The sequence below is a fragment of the Schistocerca piceifrons genome, chromosome 7, assembly GCF_021461385.2.
Source record: "Schistocerca piceifrons isolate TAMUIC-IGC-003096 chromosome 7, iqSchPice1.1, whole genome shotgun sequence".
Taxonomy (NCBI): Eukaryota; Metazoa; Arthropoda; class Insecta; order Orthoptera; family Acrididae; genus Schistocerca; species Schistocerca piceifrons.
Genome location: NC_060144.1, coordinates 468610957 through 468633873, shown reverse-complemented (window position 1 = coordinate 468633873; position 22917 = coordinate 468610957).

Genomic DNA, 22917 nt, shown 5'->3' with positions numbered 1-22917 from the left:
ATGCTGGTGCATGCACAAGTGTTTCGGAACACGCTGTTCATTGTGCATTGTTGAACACGGATCTCCGCAGCAGACCGCCCCTACGTGTTCACATGTTCACCTAACGACATCGTCAGTTACAATTGCAGTGGACACGGGACCATCGGGATTCGACCGCCGCGCAATGGAAACGTGTCGGTCACTCAGGTGAATCACATTTCTGTTACGCTATGTCGATGATGGTCGTCTCTACAAACGCCCTCATCGAGGTGAACGGTGGCTCGAAATGTGCAGCACGCCACGGACGCAGGCGGATGGGAGCAGTATTATGCTATGGCAGACATTCTCCTGGGCTTGCATGGGACCTGTGGTACTAATCGAAGACACACTGACGGCTGCAAACCACCTCTATGCCTTCATGCTTGATGTCTTCCTTGATGTCAGTGTCGTCTTTCTGTAGTATAACTGACCGTGTCTCGGAGCCAGAAACATGCTACAGTGGTTTGAGGAACATTATGGTAAACTCAGGATGATGTCTCGGCGACCAAATTCGCCTGATGTAATCCCTGTGGAACCCATATGGGTCGCTATCGGACACCATCACAGCGTACGCAAATAAGAGGCTCGTAATTTACGCAAAATAGATTATCTGTGCGTAGACATCTAATGCCACAAATCTACCAACAAACTGTTGGAACCCTGATACGCAGAATCAGTGATGTATTTCGTTCCAAGGACGGACAAACAAGCCATTAAGCAAGTGGTCGTAATGTTTTGGCTCATCAATGTTCTCCGGACAAAAAATTAGTCACTTTTAGAGAAATAATTAAAAGCACCATTAATACCGTGAAATTCCCAACCTAGGGTTGATAACCGCGTGCTCAATGCACAATGTTTTGCAGGTATGTCGCATCCAACTTAAGCCACCCGCTGAGGATTTGATCGCGCAGTTACACCAAATGCAGGGTTGTTGATGTCTGCGTTCTACCCATTGTTGAACACATCCCACATTTTCTATGGGCTTCAAGTCAGGAGATTTTGCAGACCAATCGAGAAGTGTTTTTGTGGGAGAGACTTGAGAAAACCGGTCACTTATAATTCCGCTCGATGAACTACGCTTTTGTCGTCTTGAAAAATTAGGAGATCAATAGCATACTCATTATGCAGTTTTTGACTGAAAGACGACATCTGATCATTCAGAATGTTTAAATAAGCATGCTGGTTCGTGTTGGCGGTCACCTCAGTGAGAGGGTCCGATTCATGATAAGACAAACAGCCTCCAAAGCATTACCTAACCTTGCACACATTCAGGATGAAATGCTTCATTTGGTCTTCGGTGTACTGGACGACTTGCTTCACTTGAATGTAGAGTAAAATGTGATTCGTCAGACCATGTTTCGCTCCGCCAGTCAGCTATAGTCCAAGTTCGATGATTTCTAGGCCACTGAAGACGTGCAGATTTATGTGCCTGTTTGAGCAATGGCCTCTTGCGAGGTGACTGACTCCAAATGTTCGTTGCATGCACTTCCTGCCGCAATGTTTTCTCACTAGCAATAGGGGGTGGACCTTTACACACTGCATGCAGCAGTTTCCTGTCGGGAGTGAAAGCGATTTCGATTCACAAACCATGAAAGCAATTTCCGGTGCCTCTCTGGCAGGATCTTTTTCCGACCACAATTCTGACGTCATGCTTCGTTGCCACGTGTGTTACACACCACTGCTTGTACACGAGCTGAACAGTCCGCCGCGAAACACCACCAAATTCAACAGTACCACACTTATTACGCCTATGAGCACTGTCAAACACGATTTCCCCTTTCTGGCACTCTGCTACGTTCTCACATTTACCCTTCTTAAATACAATCCCCGCTGTAAACATAAATGTCTCACGGATTGCTACTTCCTCATGCAGAGACCGTACGCACATAGTTGAGCACGTGGCTAGATCACTGCACCATCTGTAAAGGCTTAACTACTCATCACTGCACGTCCAGTGAGCTTAGTAAGAAAGTATTAAGATCCCAGAGAGGACTTTACAACGTAGATAAAAACACAAGGTAACCAACCAGTAAAGTTTAGGTTTCTTTTATTTACGTCATATTGCGGAGGCATTGATCCAATATCATATGGTAGTTCCGGTATATAGCTCAAGTGAATTATTGGTCAGATTTACAGACGAATGGGAAAACTCGTAGAAGCGGACCTCGGGGAAGATCAGTTTGGATTCCGTAGAAATATTCGAACACGTGAGGCAATACTGACCTTACTACTCACGTTAGAAGAAAGATTAAGGAAAGGAAAACCTACGTTCCTAGCATTTGTAGACTTAGAAAAAGCCTTTGAGAATGTTGTCTGGAATACTCTCTTTCAAATTCTAAAGGTGGCAGGGGCAAAATACAGGGAGCGAAAGGCTATTTACAATTTGTACAGAAACCAGATGGCAGTTATAAGAGTCGAGGGGCATGAAAGGGAAGCAGTGGTTGGGAAGGGAGTGAGACAGGGTTGTAGCCTCTCCCCGATGTTATTCAATCTGTATATTGAGCAAGCAGTAAAGGAAACAAAAGAAAAATTCGGAGTAGGTATTAAAATCCATGGAGAAGAAATAAAAACTTTCAGGTTCGCCAATGACATTGTAATTCTGTCAGAGACAGCAAAGGACTTGGAAGAGCAGTTGAACGGAATGGACAGTGTCTTGAAAGGAGGATATAAGATGAACATCAACGAAAGCAAAACGAGGATAATGGAATGTAGTCGAATTAAGTCGGGTGATGCTGAGGGAATTAGACTAGGAAATGAGACACTTAAAGTAGTAAAGGAGTTTTGCTATTTGGGGAGCAAAATAACTGATGATGGTCGAAGTAGAGAGGATATAAAATGTAGGCTGGCAATGGCAAGGAAAGCGTTTCTGAAGAAGAGAAATTTGTTAACATCGAGTATAGATTTAAGTGTCAGGAAGTCGTTTCTGAAAGTATTTGTATGGAGTGTAGCCATGTATGGAAGTGAAACGTGGAGATAAATAGTTTGGACAAGAAGAGAATATAAGCTTTCGAAATGTGGTGCTACAGAAGAATGCTGAAGATTAGATGGGTAGGTCACATAACTAATGAGGAGGTATTGAATAGGATTGGGGAGAAGAGGAGTTTGTGGCACAACTTGACTATAAGAAGGGATCTGTTGTTAGGACGTGTTCTGAGGCATCAATGGATCACCAATTTAGTATTGGGGGGTAGCATGGAGGGTAAAAATCGTAAAGGGAGACCAAGAGATGAATTCACTAAGCAGATTCAGAAGGATGTAGGCTGCAGTAGGTACTGGGAGATGAAGAAGCTTGCACAGAATAGAGTAGCTTGGAGAGCTGCATCAAACTAGTCTCAGGACTGAAGACCACAACAACAACAACATTGTATGTATGTACCACAACCGTGTGCAAGATGAACAAAGTCGATGATCAACTGGATCTATGCTTCCCTTGAGAGTTACATTTAAGGTGGTTCTCGATCGGTTCATGAAGGACTGTTGTGCAACCGCGCAACCTGCCTGTCTTCAGTCTTCACAAGCTTTCATCACGCCCACTCTCATATTGTGGGGCAACATTCAGTGCTAACAGCTTTAACGTCAGTTTCATACCTGCCCTGATCAGATAAGAGTGGGCTCATTTGCCACCGCTCGCATGAGCTCTCCTCCCTCGGTCCCAGATACAGCGCTGTCTGTGTTCCATTCACATTCTCCAGCCACGCTCATGCCAGGAGGATATCAAATACATCTGACAGCAAAATTAGCGAACAGCAATTGTTTATCTCTGGATGATACGCATAACATGACGTAACGCCTTACTGAGAGCTGTTCTGGAATGTTTTGCTTTGTCATCCTCCATTATCTGCAACTTCATCCGCGGTGATGTATTAGTACTAAAGCTCTGTCATGGACGGGTCGAACTTTCATTTTGCCTGCCATTAAACACAGCTTCATATAGATAAAGGTTATCGGCATCTCGTAACGCGCTGCGATAAAGTTCAGGGAGTGTTGGGCATGAGTAACTCGTTAGATCATTCCTGTATGTAAAGTCTATCAAACGTCGAGTTCTTCAGCTGATCCAGGACAAAGAGTTTAAAGAAAATAGCTTGTCCTGGTTATATTGCTAATCTAAGATGTCAACAGTTGTCATGATCTGTATTTTACGAGGGTGTGCTGAAAAGTAATGCCTTCGAATTTTTTATGTGAAAAGTCTTAAAGTTTTTTTAAGTAAAATAAAATTCATTAACATTCTACATCTTTGTTCTTCACGTCTCCATATTTATTTCTCAACGTAGTCACACTGGCAACGAACACATTTCTATCAGCACCCTAGCGACGAACAGATTTCTATCAACGAGAGAGCAGTTTGTTGATACCATCACTGTAGAATGAATTTGTCGTCGGAGCCATAACCTCACCTCTGCTTGGAATTCATCATCACTATCAATGTGAAGTCCTCGAAGGTCTTCTTTAAGTTTGGGAAACGGATGAAAATCTGGTGAGGTAAAGTCGGGACTGTATGGAAGATTGTCGACGACAGTGAGTCTAAGACGTCGGACTGCTGCAGATGTCGCTGCACTCTGATGTGGTTCGGCACTTTCATGCTGGTAGAGACGGTGTTCCATGTGGGGACGATCTCTTCGAAATCGAAACGTGATTACAGCGTGCTGTTTCTCACGCGCCGAAATATAGTTACGTTACACATCGCCATGTTACACGTAAGAATTTTGAGCCCTCCAGGGGCAGAGGGCTGCAAGTGTGTGGACATGAATAATTAAGATGTAGAATGTTAATAAGATTTCTTTTATTAAAAAAGCTTTAAGGGTATTCACAAAAAATTTCGGTGGCATTACTTTTCAGCTCGCCCTCATAGTATCAAACCAGCGACCCAGGGTTTGCACGGATAGCACTAAGTATGATGTCTGGCTAACGGTAATAAATTATATACACGGACGTTCCTTGAGATTCGGTCTATCTGTAAGTGAAAGTCGTATCTAAATCCCTACAATAGTTCTTGAGATTAGCCTTCACACACAGATAGGAAAACATGGGGAGGTATGTGTGTGTGTGGGGGGGGGGGGGGGGGGGACTTTTATAATATGTGTAGAAGTAACAGATTCTAGCATTTCAGAGCAGAAGTAGAAAGAATATTATGGAACATACGTGAGCTTTTGTCCCGCATGTTTTTAAACGAGTCCATTCACTCGCTTATTCAGCTCTTACATATTGCTCTCCTTGGAGCCGTGAAGGTAGAGCCAATCAGTAACATATAGATGAGCAGTCATTACGCTTAATCGACTAAAGTAGTGGTAAAAGACCTTAACAGATGCCATATCTGCCTCTGTAAGGCTCTCAAAGTAATTTTCAGAGTATAGATGTTGCAGCAGTACACGAAAATTGAGTGTTATTGTCGTCTGTTTATTGCAGTACTGTATACTACACACGCTGCAAACTGTATGGTAATGGTAAAAACATACGACTCCTGAAAACTACATAACGAATGTTAGATGTATCAGTGTTCGCAAGCATTACTGTTTGCAATAAAACTGAGACTGTCATCAATCCAAGTTTTTCAAAAAAAAGTTTCCACTCTGCAGGTGAGCGTACGCTAATTTGAAACTGTCTGTCAGGCTAAAACTGTAGGTCAAATCCGGGATCTTTTCCCCTTTTCCAGAGAAATGCTTTAATGACTGCAGGCACGAACTCAGGCACTACTTCACAGTTTTACTTCCACCAGTGGTGGAACATTTTCCCGCGAGAGGCAAAGCTCCAGGATTCGAATACCGCTCCAACATATAATTTAACTTACAAGAAAATTTCAGATGCCAATGTTGTTAGTTTGCACAAATAAGTAATTTTACCAGTGATGGCGCTATTGGAGATAGTTTACGTTCAGAGTAGAAAAATCGATTCAGTGGCCACTGGTCAGACATGGGGTGGGGATGGGAGGTATTACAATTAATGGTCCAAGAGCAAAATGCACACTGCCCTCCCAGAACTTAAAACTGGCTTAATCAATTCTCCACCAACAATGATTCGAATTAGGAACCTTCGCCTTACTAACAGTTAGGTTAGTGTATATTGTCTTTTCGGCAGCAGAATGTTTACAAACGAAGCACTAGGTAATGCGCCCTTTAATCTGTCGATGGATTCGGTGTTCGTCAGAAGTCCTTCAGAGAAAGGATATATTTTCTCAAATGGGATAGCTGGTTTTGTTCTTTATTTCATTTTCCTCTCAGCCACTGCACAACCTCGCTTGGCTACAACTTGCCAGACTTCAGCGCAGTCGCTTTATTTATCATCAGGTTTAATTCCACAGGAATATTTGTGCCCCACGACCGTGATGTAATCTAGGACAGAGAGAAGATCAGCATCGCTCTTAATATCATCTCTACTTTGTCGAGATCTAGATTTCTGCTAACGGTGCAGCTATCATTAGTGCTGTAAATATAAAAATAACAAAGGAAACAGACACTAAACAAGAGCACTAACCAATAACCATGTCGCAGCTGTGCAAAATGCCAGCTGCACAATTATATACCCTTATAGGTAGTCACGAAGACTCAGCATAATTATAATGACACTTTTTGTTACAATATAACTTTGGCACGTACAAGCATCAATAAATCTCAGGCTTCTGTTTACAGATTCGTAGAGCTAACCTCGGTTTACATCATGTTGGATCGCCTACACCCTCTGTTTCCATTGTCCATACATGAAAAAGTGGGTTCAGGTAAGTTTTTATACGTAACACATGAATTCAAAATAACAGTAATAAAATACAATTTTGTCAGATAGCATATAAATTAAAGTAATCATTGCTACAAATATTGCGATACAATGAGTCCATCATCGTAAAGTACGTGACAATGTATTAAAAATTTTATATTCCATAAACTATTAAAACAGGAGTTCAAAAAATGGTTCAAATTGCTCTGAGCACTATGGGACTTAACATCTATGGTCATCAGTCCCCTAGAACTTAGAACTACTTAAACCTAACTAACCTAAGGACATCACACAACACCCAGTCATCACGAGGCAGAGAAAATCCCTGACCCCGCCGGGAATCGAACCCGGGCGCGGGAAGCGAGAACGCTGCCGCACGACCACGAGCTGCGGGCGCTGGAAAAACAGGAGTAACAAGTTGGAGTAAAACATGTGACAATCTAAAATTATCTATACTCCTATATAAAGACAAGTTGTTGTTTAACGTTGTTATCAAAAATCTCGAAAATTTCCTAACTTACTTTAAATTTTAACACGATACACTAATAAACCTTCGGACCAACAGGTACATGTTATATGTACGTTTTCTATAAATATTATATACTATGCAAAAGGGAAAGCTTTTTAAGAAAAATCTCTAAAAATTCTTGATCGATCTGCTCCACATTTTTAGATATTACCTTTACAAACGAACGCACGGATATAGGCTACATATTTTTTAATGTATACGGTATATAAATATACATAAAAAATCTAATTTTTATATGAAGACAAGGTAATCTTCATCGTTATTGCCAAAAATATCGAAAAGTTTTTCACCCATTTACATCAGATTTTTACGTGACTCTAATACACGTTCGGAGGGACGTAGGCTACACACTTTTTTTATATACATATGGTGTATATAAATAGAAACTGACGAAAAAATGGCAGCACCAAGAAGGAACAGTGCGACATAAACGAAAGTTGGTAGACGTCTGACATCTGAAAGATGATGTTTATTCAGATTCACTTCTGTCTCTAAGCTGGTCGTAGGTAGTGTTCCAAAAATGAACAGCATAGAGACAGAAGTGATGACACTTTCAGCAGGACCTGACCTTCATTTAGCAGGACAATGCTCAAGCACGTACAGTGCAAGATGTTACTGATTTGTTTGACTGATGGGGCTGCTAAGTGCTATACCACCTACTGCACTCCCCTGACTTAAGCCCTCGTAAGTTCAATTCGATTTCTAAACTGAAGGAAACACTTCACGGCATTTACTTCAGAACTGCTACAAATTCGTCGGGCAATAGACCGCGCCGCTCGAACTATCAACACAACTGGCACTGCTAAGAGTATCCTACGAGTCCCACATCGCTGGCAGCGGGTTATACACAATTCTGGTGACTACTTTGAAGGTCAGTAAAACTTGGAAACACGTATCTTTTTGTACGAGCTGTAAATAAATAGTTGCCACTATTAAAGTTCCAACCCTCTTAATAGAACCAAAGGGCATAGAAGAAGCAAAGGAAACACAGAATTGCGTGCTAAAGCACAATCTTGTACCTTTTAAATAGTGTCAGTATTAAGATGACATAAATGTACTACCAGTAAACATCAAATAACACAGCAAAATATTTATAGTGAACAATTATCTCTCTAATTTCTTTGTAAACCACTGAAGATATCTAACACGATTGGGGTAACATGTTTGGTAAAAATAAAAATAGAAAGCACAATTACAAAAGTCGGATAATATTCGTTCTTATTTACATGACAAACAAATCAGATGTAGAGCTATGGTAGAAAAAAAAGTGTTTGCCACTATCGTATGACCTGCCACTAGCCTGACTGTAGGTACAAAATAGGTTTATTCTCTGTAGCAGTAGGAGGTAGCGGGTGGCGAACCCAGTGCCCCAGCCATCCTTTACCTCCAGAAAATATCCTCGATAGTTATTTGATCGCAGGCTTAGTGGATCTGGCACTTTCCAGGATGATCTGAAAAGAGGAAATTCCCCAGCATCAATCCAGGATTGAACACAGCACCTTCAAGCCAAGAGTATGGTGTGCTACTCACCAGACCACGACTATATGCAAAAAGGCAGCAGATATTATCAGTATAGCTATTTTTAAATTATTTGCTCATTAAAACCTTCACATGCAAACCGCGCGCATCTGCGAACTCTCAAAAGCTGCAAGGTTCCGTGGCATCTGCTCGACCAAATCTTCTCTTGCCACATCTGCTTCAAAGCAGCGATCGCAGGCCAACGCACGCAGCTACGAGCATATTGTAATCGACCACCTGCTTGTGACATAATATACCACAAGCGAGGAAGTAAACTTGTGATGTAGCTCGTTCTCGTGGACAGTGACGTTTCGGAACTTTCTGATACTTCATGAACAATAAAGGACTCGAACGTCAAACGGAGTCTGCCATGACTTTCTGTACAAATTCTGAAGCCCTACGCTTGGCTGGTGCTCTGTATCAGACAGCTGACCACACTGTCAGCGAGTGCAACACTAGAGCGTACCCAGGACCAAAAACACATCTATATAAACTGACTGGATGGCTCAGACATTAATAAATAAGCATTATGCTTGCTGCCCATGTCTCTTAATCCAGACAACTGTATTAGTGTAAATTTATTGTTCATTTCATTGTTACGATAATTACTTGTCTTACTGTTCATTTTTATGTTATTTTTATTGTTTACTTTAATGCCCATTCAACTGGTCATCTTAATGAGTAATTTATTGCTTCTTTTATTGGGTCTCCTCACAGGCCATTTTTACTTACCACTTTTACAGTCCATTGTATCACACATTGTGCTGTTCATCTTACTGCATATTTTATATCTATTTTATAACTAATGTATTTAAACGCAATGTATTTGGTTCCTTAGCTCATCGTTTGGGGTAATTTAAATGTCCAATGTATCATACGCATCCACATGTTTATGCAAAACGATAAATAAATAAATCATCATATTATTCTTGAAGAATAAAGTTTGCAAGGATAGCTAGCAATTCATTTTATTACTACGACCGTTTTCGAGGATATACGCTGCCATCATCAGATCTTTCAACATTATGAGATGTACGTGCTTTTTGCAACACTCAAAGTCACGGAGCAGTGTTGTAATAAGCACGTACATCTAATAATGTTTAAAGATCCGATGATGGCAGTGTAGATCCTTCGAAACCGTCATAGTAATAAAAGTAATTGCTAGTGATCTTGTAAAACTTGATTCTTCAAGAATAATGTAACTTCAGAACACCCCCAACGACTGACGCAGTGTCAAATATGTATAAAATAAATGAATGATACTGGTGCCCAGAGGCCATTTGTAATTACATCCTAGAGAACCAGAATGTGTGTAGCTCAGCCCTCGTATCGTGGCCTGGTAAAGGTGATGTTTCTACTCGAAAACTGAGATTAAAATAAGACCTGAAAATTCGTGGGACAGGCCACCAAAATTCCTATTATTCTGGTTGTTGAAATGGTTCAAATGGCTCTAAGCACTATGGGACTTAACATCTGAGGCCATCAGTCCCCTAGACTTAGAACTACTTACACCTAACTAACCTAAGGACATCACACACATCCATGCCCGAGGCAGGATTCGAACCTGCGACCGTAGCAGCAGCACGGTTCCAGACAGTAGCGCCCACCGTGGTCGGCCTATTCTGATAGTTTTTCTTGTGAATTCTCTACGATTTGCCTTAGTGATTCGAATGAAACCCAAGAGGCAGAAATATTTTAAATTTTTCTAAAGATATTAATTTTATAGATCAAAGCCCAAATAAAAAAAAATTAGATTACATGTCTCTGAGGTGAGTCTTAAATGGGGTATTAAGAAGTGCACGGAGCAAAAACTAAAACAAGATTATTGTTAGTTACGTTTTGTACTGGACGAACAGGCAAAATTTCGGAGATTATTCCAGAATACTTCTTTAGTTATTTTTGTTACACGAATCCCCGTGGACTCCGATCACTCGTTATAGAGTAATACTTTAATTATCATTTATTCGGTTTGTTACCGCAATTACATTTTCACAGCAGAGAAAAGGCCCGTAATGCGCAATGATCAAAATGTACAACACAAAACAAGGACTAATGCAACAACATTCAAATGCAAATGTACTGTGATATGGTGGCCGTGACTGCGGGAACAGCGGAACAGAACATCTTAGTGCCGCTCTTTTATCGCATTCAGTGAAATGATAAACCAGGTGCATATCGACAACTCACCATTAGTAAACATATGCGTACTAATGCGTGTCCCAGTAATGTATAACCGACACCACCAGAAAAACGATCCCGAGACACAACCGAGCAGTACTAAGTGCATGCTTGAGTGAGAAAAATAACGTGGGTTGTACCTTTATTAATTGCAAGTACCGAAAGTGAAACGAACGAGTTTGTTTCCAAACAAGAAACGCATTGCACTGTTGTGCAAGACAGGTACTTTTTGACCAAATGATCGGGACACTTGTTGCTGGACACCGTTCGCCTTTACGACAACTTGAACTCTGTTGGGACACTTTCAGTTATGTTTCTGATGTCTCTGTTCCTTCTAACCCATTCCACGGGTATTCTATTGGAATCAGGTTGGGTCTCCGGGCAGACAAATCACTTCAGGAATGTTACTATCCACAAACCGTTGACTCACAACTGCTCTTCCACAGACTGTTCTTCTGCTGTATGCACTACGCAGTCCTCTAAAATGTCTTCATATGTTTCTCTGCCTCGTGATGACTGGGTGTTGTGTGATGTCCTTAGGTTAGTCAGGTTTAAGTAGTTCTAAGTTCTAGGGGACTGATGACCATAGATGTTAAGTCCCATAGTGCTCAGAGCCATTTGAACCATTTGTCTTCATATGCCACCGCATTTAACGTTTCTTAATCACAATAAAGGGACACAACCTAACTCCAAAAACACTGATGTGTGGGCCTTCCGATCATTGTATTTCCGACCAAACAGTTCTGCACTGTGGACTTTCCGATCAGAGCTTCTACACCAGTCTTTTGCCAGCAGCGGATGTATTGTCACCATCAGTCAGGCAGGGTCCTCGTCGATAGCGTTCGTTTTTGTATAACGTTCTTGCCTACCTGACTAAGCAGATATGCAGGATAAGAAACGAATGCATCAGTCTGGTACAAGAGAACACGGAGAAAACACTATTGTTGTTTTCCAAATTTTTAAAGAGGCATTTAAAGATCTGAAAGATGAAGTTTAGATTTCGTCGCCATATGCCAACTTATGAGAACTCCAAGACCGCATTGTGTAAAACAAGAGGGGAAGCTGCTCAGACGATCCAGAACCACGGCCCTAGATCGGAAATTCATCCGAGGAAAGATATTTTGAAATCAACTGAACGTAATTGTTTCTGACCACAAAATGCTGGTGTGCGGTTGTGAAGAAGTGGAAAAAAACCTGTGTAAAAAATGGGAGTGTTCTTACGGACGGGACATTTGACAGTTGTTCGGAGAAATTCAAACAAATGTACGCCATACACTTTGACATCGGGAGCATAGAAGAAGGACGAAGGTATTTCCTGTTTTATCTGTCTTGCTCTCAGACAAAAGTCAAATTACATACGAAAGACTTTTTTCTGCATTAAAAACTAAGATGCCTGGGTGGACACCGAAAACTGCAGTTCTAGATTTTGAAATGGCTACAATAAAAGCTATGAAACAGTGTTCCCCGAAACATCCCTTTCCGGTTGCAACTTTCACTTCAACCAATGACGGTGGAAAACAATACGAGTGCTGCGATTAACGGAGGTGTACAGGGATAGAGAAGAGCAATTGTTTCGCCGCGTTTGTGCTACGGTGACGTACGTTCCACCAAACAGTGTTGATGAAGAGTCGATGGTAGTAATGGAGGACATGCAAACTGGCGAAAAGGTCACGAAATTCGCTGGCTATATCGTTCAGTAATGGATGAGAAGTTCAGCTGCAATTTTTAGTGTTTTTAACCAGTGGAACAGGACCACGCATGCCGAGAAGGTTGGCATTGGAAAACTACACTCGAATGTATATTTTACGATAAAAAATCGGAAGGAGAAAGCAGTAAATGCTATAATTGAAATGAAAAAAAAGATTTCATCCGCCTGCGCCTTCAAACAAGAGGAAAAAGATAGATAAATCTTGACAGGAGGTTAAACGACATCATAACAATATACAGAAACTGGGAGGATTTAAGAAAATGTTTAACATTTTTGAGGTTCTTTAAAAAAATTGAAAGAGGAATAAAAATTCACAAAATAAGATAAGTTTAATCACTTGTTGAATTAATGTTGTAGAAAGAAAAGGTCAAAATAAAAATAGTAAAAATAAATAGGTAAAAATAAAAAATAAAAAGGCATTTAAATATACCTCTGAACTACGTGGGCTAATGGCCTTGCCGCAGTTATAACACCGGTTCCCGTCGTATCACTTGGATGGATGACCGTTCAGGTCTGCTGAGCTCTATTGGCAACCGGGCTACACTCAGCCCTTGTGAGGAGTAGCTGCTCCGTTCACGAAAGCTAACAATGACCGAGGGTGCTTACCACATGCCCCCACTTGCCCGCATTTGTTCAGGCCTTAGGCTAAGAATGACACGGCGGTCGGTCGGTACCGCTGACGTCACGAGTCGCAAAGCCAACGGTCGGAAAGCCCGAAAACACCACCATACTGTAACATCTCCTCCTCCATAGTTCACCGTTGGCGCTACACGGGTTGGCAGGTAACGTTCTCCTGGCATGCTTCCAACCTAGACCCTTCCATCGGTGATTTATCACTCCAAACCAGTTGTTTCCATCGGCCAATGTCCTATGGCGCCGCTTATTATTGACTACAGAAATTCGCTGCTCGATCATTATACCTCATTCTTTTTCCCTCCCGACGCAAAGTCGTTGAGCTACCGGGGCTGCTGGCAGCATTTTGGAATTCACTAGTGATTCTGCTAACAACATGAGATTTTTTGCAACCACCCTCCGCAATGCTCGGCGGTTCCTGACCATTAGAACAAGGCGTCTCCCTGGTGTTGGTTTAGCTATGGTTTCTTCTTTGCATTAGCATATCACAGTCATACGATACTGCACATACTTCTGAACAACACGGGCGCTGCAGCGCCGTATTTATCCACTGATACTGGGCAAGCGATGGGTGTCCATATACGTAACTGCGAATACATTATATAAACGGTTCTGCCTCTCGTGACAACTAATGGTCAATTCCGCATTACATAAGGATGTCCGTATACTTTTGATCAGATACTGCGATAAGAAACCAGACTACTTCAATGCAAATTCTGTTCGATGAGCAACCGGAGACCACGTATCCTTAGGAACTAAATATTCGGATAATAACTCTGAACAATGTGCTGGAGTTTTGTCGGGAATACACGAGTGCAGGTTGCAGACACATGGCCGACGACATGTGGAAGTCTGGGTCTAACCATAAATCGTGCCCGGGTAATCTAATGGTAAGGCGACCGCTCGCAGTAAGCGAGAAATCTAGGTTCGAGTCCAGGACGTCACAAATTTTCGTTTTTGTCACTCCATTATACAGCTGATGGGTGTCCATATACGCAACTGCAAATACATTATATAAACGGTTCTGTCTCTCGTGACAACTAATGGTCAATTCCGCATTACATAGGGATGTCCGTATACTTTTGATCAGATACTGCGATAAGAAACCAGACGACTTCAATGCAATTTCTGTTCGATGAGCTACCGGAGACCACGTATCCTCAGGAACTAAATATTCGGATAATAACTCTGAACAATGTGCGGAGTTTTGTCGGTGGAGCTCGCACATACCCTGTAGATCCTTCATTATGGTAATCACTGTATACTGATGTGAGTCACAGTAGTGGGAGCGTTAGTCTAAAAAACAACATGACGAGATGGACACATACCCAGGAAACCTTTAATGAGAATGAGAACGGCTGCGTATTTCCATGTTCGGACAGATTACGCTTTCCACATTTGATCCACATGCCATTTATTAACATTTTCAGTGAAACGTAGACTTGACTGAAATAAGACGTGCAACATCTATATGTGCATCAAAATTAACGTCTTTGTTCCACAAGCCAGCGTACAGTACGTAGAGGACAATAATTTCGCGCCAGAATCAACAATGCCTGATAATGAGATTGAGAATAAGAATGAAAAAGAAAAATCAAGAGTCCCTTACCTGTCTTATGGCAGCCCAATTTCTCAAATATCGTTGGATTCCTACAGAAACGTAGCGTCCGATGAACTCCGTGTGGCAAAAAAAGTGAAGTACCCAGAATGGGGGAAGGAAAACAGAACGAAACTTCACGAGTTGAGAGGTTACGTGATGTTATTTCAGTAATTTCCAAATCGAGACGAATGCACAAAGAACTTGGTAATATCAGCCCACTTATCAGCGCTCTGGCCTGGATTCGTGCACTGATTCGTTTGAGAAGGCTGTTATAAAGCCGTTCCATTCTCTCCTGAGGCAAGCTGGACCACCACTGTTGAAAGTGGTCCTGGATATCCTGGATACTCTCACTGGGACGGAGTTGATGTCCGAGACGGTCCCACATATGTCCTATATGGGACACGCCTGTGGATCACACCGACCACGGGAATACCTCATCATCAGGCAGATACTTCATAGAAACACGTATCGTGTGTGAACGAGCATTGTCGTGTTGAAAAATGACATCAAGGTATTGTCGCGAGAGAGGCGACATAGGAGAAAGCAGACTGTTCATGACGTACTGTTGCGCCGTCAGATTCCCCTCGATTACTACCAGCCGGGACCTGAAGTCATGGCCGGTGGCCTCACACACCGTGACGTCTGGAGTAACGGCACTGTACCTTTCTAAAACATTGGCTGAATGTTTCCGTCGTTACGGACAGTGGTCATACGGAGTACACAGAATCGCGATTCATCGTTCAGCACGATGCGACACCACTCAGCAGTAGTCCATTCTTCCTGGTCACAGCACCAATCGTCACCACGCGTCAAAGAAGATAAAAACTCTTCGTTTTAGTGCTATAGACTCTCTACGCCTCTGAAAGCTAGGTGTGTATCGCATCCCACCCGAATGTGAATCATGAACTGAAAAACGATTAGTTTCTGGAACTACGCAATTAAGGAGTCTATTAAAATATAGATATAGAAAAACGTAATAAACGAACAAGTAAAACTAGCGATCAGGCATTCAGCTTATTAACACCTCGCTAACAACCTCATCCGTCAGAACTGTAAAACTGTAACACAATGTGTTTTTCACGTATTAACAGAGCGTGCTCCGAAAAACAATTGAGCATCGAAAGGCGTTGAGGGCACTGGGATTCGAACTCGACTATAAAACATGGAGAGACGCTAACATGACCTCACCGTTTGGGTGCGGTTCAGCGAAAGCGCAAAACAACAAAGTCGCAGCATCTGACGAATACGGCAGCATCGGTCGTCGAATATATTGCAGAAATATGTAACTGATGACTCAGCTAAATGCCCGAAAGCGCATCATTAATCAATAACGCCGAGAAAACCTGAGAGATTACATCATTTTTGCTTTCTCTTGTTCTGTACGTGAATTGTCGGAACCTTTCTGTGTGCAAGTCATAATTTTTCCAGATTTATCCCCCTGGCAGTGCACGGGATGTATGTTACAGGAAGTAAAATTGTAAGCAGTTGTTTTGCCGTCTGCTGTAGGAGTTTATTGAACATATCTGTGTTGATAGTTTTCCATAAACTTACGATGCAAAAGCGTACGCGATAAAGAGAGCAAGAATCGTTTTAGGCTACACACTGAATTTACCCCAACAGCAAAAACCAGTAAGGACCAGAACAAGAGCAGGGTTGCTGTGTACGTAGTGATATGATGAGATACTGAGCACTTCACACAGCGCGGAACAAGAGATTACTGGCTTCCCGGTTGGCCTATATCTGTGGGAGAGTGTAGCCCACGTGACTCGCCGCTTCCGCCTCATGCTGTCGGAGGCGGCGGCTGTCGTAGCAGCGAGATGCTCAGCTCCTGTCACTATCGACACCCACTGTACGCAAGGATACCACATATATCACACTAAAGAAGCAAACCCTCAACAAATTATGCAGCTTTTCTCCCCATTCTGTGGGAGAGAAGATAGTGAACACTCTGAAGCAATGATTCCAAATGAATAAACTTTTACTTACACACTTTATACACTCATGCTCATAAATGAAGGATAATGCTGATACATGGTGAAACAACGCTCTGGTGGGGGGGTTAAATGGTTCAAATGGCTCTGAGCACTATGAGACTTAACTTCTAAGGTCATCACTCCCCTAGAACTTAGAACTACTTAAACCTAACTAACCTAAGGACATCACACACATCCATGTCCGAGGCAGGATTCGAGCCTGCGACCATAGCGGTCGCGCGGTTCCAGACTGTATCTGGTGGGGGGTTTGCGAGTTTAAATCAACTGGGGGTGTGACCATGCTGGGCATTTGACCTGCAGTCGTCGCACGGTGGCGCTGGCAGCAGTCCATATACGCAGAGGTGTGTTGGTGCATGTTAGAGTACGGTGCAGCGAGTAAGTGTGCAGATGTTTTCAGACGTGCTAATGGTGGCTGTGTGTTGGAAATGGCTGAAAGAACACACATTGATGATGTTATGAGGGGTAGAATAGTAGGCTGGTCAATACAGCAGGTCGTAGCACGGACCCTCTGTGTGCCATAAAGTGTGATCTCAAGATTATGGCAATGATTCCAGCAGACAGAAAACGTGTCCAGGCGCTACAGTACGGGACATCCACAGTTTGCAACACCACAAGGAGACCGATATCTCACCATCAGTGCCCGCAGACGGCCACGGAGTACTGCAGGTAGCTTTGCTCGATACCTTACCGCAGCCACTGGAACAGATGTCTCCAGACACACAGTCTACAGATGACTGACAAACATGATTTATTCGCCCGGAGACCTGCAAGATGCATTCCACTGACCCCTGGTCACAGGAGAGCCCATAAAGCCTGGTGTCAAGAACACAGCACATGGCCATTGGAACAGTGGTCCCAGGTTATGTTCAGGGACGAGTCCAGGTATTGTCTGAACAGTGATTCTCGCCGGGTTTTCTTCTGGCGTGAGCCAGAAACCAGATACCAACCCCTTAATGTCCTTAAAAGGGACCTGTAATGGAGGTCGTGGTTCGATGGTGTGGGGTGGCATTATCATTGGTGCATGTCTTTGACAGAGGAGCATTTGCTCAATTAGCTATTTGTGCAACGACTTTTGGCAATCAGTTAGGTCCCGATCCGTGATAACTTTGTAATCCCGCTCCCATGCATAAGAAGAGCGTTTCCTGGTCGCGCGCATGCGCAGTGATTTCATTAGCCGCGCATGTGAGCAGCCTATGGTGTCTCAGTTAGGTGGAGAGCCTGTGACCATCATACGTTGGCTGGGGCGAGGCAGCACACACAGGGTTGAGATAAGTAATATTATTTTTTGATACATATGTACAGTGTATTTGTAAAAAAAAATTATGGGGCCTTGCCGCTGATTTTAGCCTTTGACTACGCCTATTCAGGCAAGCTGTTTTATATTTGTTCTGAAGAAGGCGTGGTTACCCACGCTGAAACCTAGGTAAACACCAGGTAGTTTGTGCAATCGAGGCGGATTTTTCATAATTATTCGTCCACTATTTCAACAAGCCGAAATTCTGCGTGCAGTGATTAAACTATAACGCTGACCCACAGCAAACTCTAGAGTCAACCGTGTGCGGCTCCACTCCATCGCCTGTTGTGCTCCTGAAAGGCGCCAATACAGTGCAATTAGCGCCATGGGCCGTAATGGTAGTGAGACGACGCTGATCGAAATGAAACTAATTCTCCGCTTACATAACGAGTGCAAATCTTCTTACGAGATTGCTAAAGTAGTCGGTAGACCTAGGTCGACGGTTCAGTCGATAATAGATCGATTTTGCGCAACAAAATCATTAAGAAACCAACCACATACCGGACGCCCTCACACTTTGACTGATGCAGACGTGAAATTTATCGTGAGGGAAGTGAAGAAGAAACCCAAAATCAGCGCTCCTAAATTGGTTGGGGAGTTAGAGTCTAGGGGAGAGAAGGTATGTGCCAACACAGTCAGAAAATTTTCAAAACGTATGGATATCATGGCCGGGTAGCGCGCAAGGAATTTTTAATCAATGAACAGAATCGAAAGAAACGTCTTCATTTTGCGATGGAACATAGATTCAAAAAGGGAGACTTCTGGAATAGAGTAATATTTTGTGATGAGAGTAAATATAACGAATTCGGGTCGGATGGCAGACGAATGGTGTGGCGTAAGAAGACTGCGGAGATGTTGCCATGCAATCTTGTGCCAACGGCTAAACACAGTGGTGGCTCCCTGATGGTGTGGGGCTGTATGAGTGCTGCAGGTGTTGAAAAATTACATTTCGTAGAAGGTACAATGGATGTATATCAACATTTTAAAGGACTATCTCAATCCTAGCGCCGAAAAATTAGGCCTGCAAGCAAATTTCATTTTTCAACAAGCATACGGCTCTAAATACAAGGCTGTGGCTCTTATACAATACCCCAAAACAACTTAACACCCCTCCTTAGAGCCCAGACATTAATCCTATTGAAAACCTTTGGAAAGTACTGAAAGATAGCATCAGGAGAAGACACATTTCTACCGACTTAAAAGAAGCACTTCAAGACTAATGGGACAAAATTCCAGCCTCCCTGAATGCAAACTTGGTCAGGTCGATGCCCAGATGCCTACAGGCAGTAATAGCTGCAAAGGGAAACCCCGCTAAATATTAATTTTTGTGACTGAAATCATATTTTCATATTGTAAATTTTAAAAAGTATGAGTAAGCATTTACATTTTGAAGTAGCCCTTGAATAAATTCTCCATTTTGTCAAATTTCTTATCGCTAAGGATGTATTTATTTCCTTGTCCATCAATAAAAATGACTTACAAAGGTTCGTTGCAGACGACTGAAAGTTCACAGTTTTTGTTCCTTTCCTTTCACGTGACATATACCTAGTTTTTTTTTTTAAAAATACAACCAAACGAATACCTTTTGGACTCACTGTGTATAATATTTCATTATTAGTGCAGTGGGATCGCTACCGTTCCCTATATGTTTACAACAATTATAGAACCGATTTTTCGACTGTATTACAATGGCCTTTCAGCATAAGGCCGCGTGGCATTAGCCGAACGGTCTGAGGCGCTGCAGTCATGGACTGTGTGGCTGGTCCCAGCGGAGGTTCGAGTCCTCCCTCGGGCATGGGTGTGTGTGTTTGTTCTTAGGACAATTTCGGCTAAGTAGTGTGTAAGGTTAGGGACTGATGACCTTAGCAGTTAAGTCCCATATGATATCACACACATTTGAACATTTTTTCAGCATAGGACTGGTTTTGGAGGAGGAAAGGTGCCCTCTACATGTTGCAGATGATCGATGTCATCAACTCATATTTGTGAAACTATTGGCCCTACGATACAATAAGCTAGTCTTGACGAAAGGGGAGAAAATAGGAAAGAAGCTATTTGTGGAATTTCAGGCTTATCAATGACTCGCGACAGTTTGCAAATCAGCTCTTGGCTTCTGGTGGGCATGTTTTCTGCCTAGTTTGTTCGGAAATGCACTGTCAGTTCCTCTATAGTTGTTTATGTATGATGTCGCGTTTGTGTCCACTCAGGCTTCTGCCCCACGACTGCTGACAGCCTGTTGGACTGGGATAGCCTGCAGCTAGGACGCTGGAAATCTGTAGTTGTCCTCTCTATTGATGTTGTCATGCTGCTTAGTAATTTCAGTCGACCCTTGCATTCTGCATTAGCGTGTTCACAGGTCTTTCGTCTATGCATAGGCTTCGTGAAACGTGATAAGTTGCCCACAGTGACGGTGGTGTTCTGCTATCGCCGAATTATTGTGCTGTACTAATCATACATAGGATTCACGTTCGTTCTGCCACTCGTGTGCTGACTGGCCTGCCTGCCTCACCTATACTGGCAGCTCCGCCCTCACAGCGCGGCTCACACACTCCTGCAGTATTTAAGTTTGTTCACTGCATCCTATCATGTCATGAATCCTGTGGCAGCTGTCGAAAATTTTGAAACCTTGTAGGCAAAGGACTTTGCCTAGCCGTCACTGACGTCCTTCGCATATTGTAAGTGCACTAGCAGAAGCTTCTCTTCCTTGCCTTCCTCTCTTGTTTTATTACAGTTGGCCCTGGTTACGTTTCTTATAAAGTTGCTGTCATAACTTTGGCGAGAAAATTGTGGTGTAGCTCCATCAAATCTTCTTTGATGTTTGAGCTGTGCGCGGCTCGTGTTTATGCCGTTTCTTGTTCGACAGCTTCTCTTTACAAAACTCGCCTCGTTTCTTATTCGACTTACTGGCGTCACTAAGTTGTTGGCTTGCCTGCCCGTCAATGGCAGCAGCAGCGCGTATCGATAAGAACACTGTCGTATTATCTTTGAAGCGACCGCTAGTATTTCTAGCTCGTCGTGTGGCGGGGACTGAGTCGAGACGCAGCGCCAGTGTGGTGCGGACAGCCAGTACTCGTCGACCGCTTACGACACACATGCACTGTCCGACGGAAGGAGACTGGAGCGGGAACGACCGTTGGTTGGTCGTTCGGTCGGTCGTCTCATCGGGCGATGTATATTTGGTCTTTTGACCGTTTATGGGCCTCGTCAGTTGGTCATCTTGCCGGACGTGAGTCGGTTCCTTCCTTGTGCAGAGATGTCGGGTGGCCAATGGGCAAGTGTTCCCACTGCATAGTTGGGTCCGAGCCAGTGTGCTGGGGTCGCCGTGTCTCCGGGTTCCCAACGGACATGGAGTTGAGTCGGGATGGAGCTGCAGTGAGGTCCGGACTGCCAAGACTCGCCCGACTGATGCTGACACACATAACTTGAGTGGCGACGACCTTGGCTGGTCGTTCGGTCGGTCGTCTCATCGGACGATGTATATTTGGTCGCCGACCGCTTCGGGTTCACTGTGTGTGTCGACTTGTCATTCGTCCTTGTTGTTCCACAGTGATTGCTTTTACGATTGTTCGAGTGCTTGTGGAAGTGTTTTCGTGGAATTGTGTCTAGCTTGTGTAATTTCGACTGAGGAGTTACGTTAATGCTGTCTGCGTGCTAGAGTAGGCAGTCGGTCGGTTGGGACAGTGCAGCGAGAAAGTCTCCGCGGCGAGGGTGTTAGCGTAGTGTTCCGCAGTGTGGTTTTCCTCGCCGTGTTGATGCTGTCCGTACCGCGTGTAGTTTGACAGCCTTTGGTGTTGTTCATATTTTAGAGTGGTTATTGTGCCTTGGCTGTTTTTAGACGCCAATTTTGAAGAAGTAGTGCTTTGGTATCTTCGTCCTCGGCTGATATTTTCCGTTGTGCCGCTGGTAGGCGCAGCGGACTTGATTAGGTTGTTGGTCGGTCCCTCAGCCGTCCCTGGGTCGGGTTGCCATCTGATAACTTAATCTTATTCTTGGCTGCCTATCTCACCTAACGTCCTCAGGCCTACCTCATGTACGGTGCGAGGCCTTCAGCCGCCTTTTAATTTAGTTTGTTATAATTTTAAAATAAGGCCTTCAGCCGTCTTAAGTTAAAACTTTTAAGATTCTTGTTTGAACTATTTTTTTAAAAAGAAAAAAAGGGGAATTTTGCTCTATTGCAAATCCTTGTCATCCAGGCCTTAAGCCGTGGGTTGTTCTATGGTCAGAATGTGGCCTTCAGCCGAGCTTTATGTCAAATATTTTTAAGATAACGCCTTCAGCCGTCTTAAATAAAAATTGGAAAATTCACTTGTTTAAAACCTTTTTAAATTTTCTTCTCTATTGTAAATTCTTGTTATCCAGGCCTTAAGCCTCAGTTCTTCTGTGTCCAGTGTGTGGCCTTCAGCCGAGTATTTACGTAACACTTTCTTTTTAAAGTAAGGCCTTCAGCCGCGTGTATTCCTTAAAGCAATTTTAATAACTCGTGTTCGGGCTTTCAGACGTATTGTTTTGAATCCTTTTGAGGGCATGTGTGATTAAGTGTTTTTAGGAAAATAAAGTTTGTGTGTTTTGTGCAACTGACAGTAACTGATTCTGGCCCCTTTCCACAACCATAACCTGCACCGCTCTGTCCTGCGAACCATATTTCAATGTTGTTATTGTCACTTATGTGGTAGGCACGGCAAGCAACGTACGCAGAACACTATACTCCTGATCTGGTGGTGGTGGTTCTCCGTTTGCAGT